Source organism: Petaurus breviceps, unplaced genomic scaffold, assembly GCF_028583685.1.
Source record: "Petaurus breviceps papuanus isolate PSGF00001 unplaced genomic scaffold, PetGlider_PUasm1.0 183, whole genome shotgun sequence".
NCBI classification, from domain to species: domain Eukaryota; kingdom Metazoa; phylum Chordata; class Mammalia; order Diprotodontia; family Petauridae; genus Petaurus; species Petaurus breviceps.
The window spans coordinates 13,540,360-13,541,927 of record NW_027185791.1 but is presented as its reverse complement, the minus strand read 5'-3'; positions in this window follow the sequence as shown (position 1 = coordinate 13,541,927).

The window sequence follows — 1,568 nt, the reverse complement described above, 5'->3', positions numbered from 1 at the left end:
ACCCTAGGGAAATCTTAGAACAATCAGGTCAGGCTGATATCCTTGCTCTGTTCTTAGGATTATTAATTCAAGTTTTTCAGTGATTCATTCCACTGCCCGATCTCCTGCTCAGAGGAATTACATTACTCTGGAGGCCCTAGCCTCCACCCCAGCCCCACAACTACATGCCTCTCTTAAAGCATTGTTGTTGAAATAGCATTTACCTAGATTCTACAAAAATGAGATCCCCAATTCCACGAGGCTCCAAAAAGGCAAGAAAACAGATGCTTCAGCAACTGTGGTGTAATTTGCAGCATTGGAGGACATAGTCTTTTTAAGGAAGCCAGAAACCACCCAGCTTTCTGTAATGGATACTATTGTGCAGGTGGGAGAAATCATAGTCATCTAATGTAGAAAATTAATGTTTGACACTTAAGAAAGCAAGTTGTGTGAGAAGATGGGAGAGTGGGGGTAAGGTGAGAAGGGTTAACATGACAATTTATTCATTAACAACTTCGTTGCAAAGACGAGCCATGTGGAAAGGTTTAAGAGCTCTGATCGATGCAAGGACAAATCCAACCATGGGAACCACGACAAAACATGCCGCCTGCTTAGTGACCAGGAAGAGATGAACTCGGGGTGCAGATGCAACCATCTATTTGGATACAGAGAAATTTTTGTTTGACTGTTAATATTTGATATAGTTTGTTATATTTGTTTTTTTTTTTAATGGAGGTGGAGGTAGAAGGAAAGAAAGTCATTTTTATTAATTAAAAAAATTAGATTTAAAAATGAAGGTTAATATGGAAGACTCTGGCCTGACATCAGTCATTCACATAGCTAGGAAAATCAGACAAATGGAATGTAGAGGAACTGAGCATAAAGTCTGAGGCACATGAAGCAAAGGCTTTGTGTTGAACTATTTTCTTAAAACCTCCATTCAGAACAAACTTAGTAACCTTATTCCATTGCGTTGACCCCCGTGGAATGGAATGGCCCCAAGAGGATATTTGTTAGATTGAATATAGTTTTATAGCAAAAACTAATGCCAAAAGTGACTTTATCAATAACCGGAGACCTAATTTTATTCCTGTATCTATAACTGATTTGAGGTAAGTCCCTCTCTGTACCTGTACATGAATGACCATCAGGATGTTGTGAATTCACATGAAATTAGTAAGGGTGTTAGTTGAAAACATGCCCTGAATTACCCCCAACTGCTTTAACTATGTATTAACATTTTTTTTGATTGGTCTGTGTCCTGAATGTCAGCCTTAAGACTGAGCTGCAGGGTCTGGGAGCATAGCCAGATGACAGGAAGACTAGCCAACTGGCAATATGCTCATATAGTTAGAACAACTGTATTAGTCTGTGAACCTAATGTTTTGAGCTAACTGCAAGGCCACTGGCAGTTAGATAGGCCTCTTTCTATCTAGGATGAGAGCTCTGGGTGATAAAGGGACTGAGTGTGGAATAAGTTAACAGCACTGTATCCTTTTTAGAATGAGATCCCTGAATTTACCTAGGATAGGAGCAGGGATCCTGTGGCCTCAAGATCATATGTGGTCTTCTAGGTCCTCAAGTGTGGC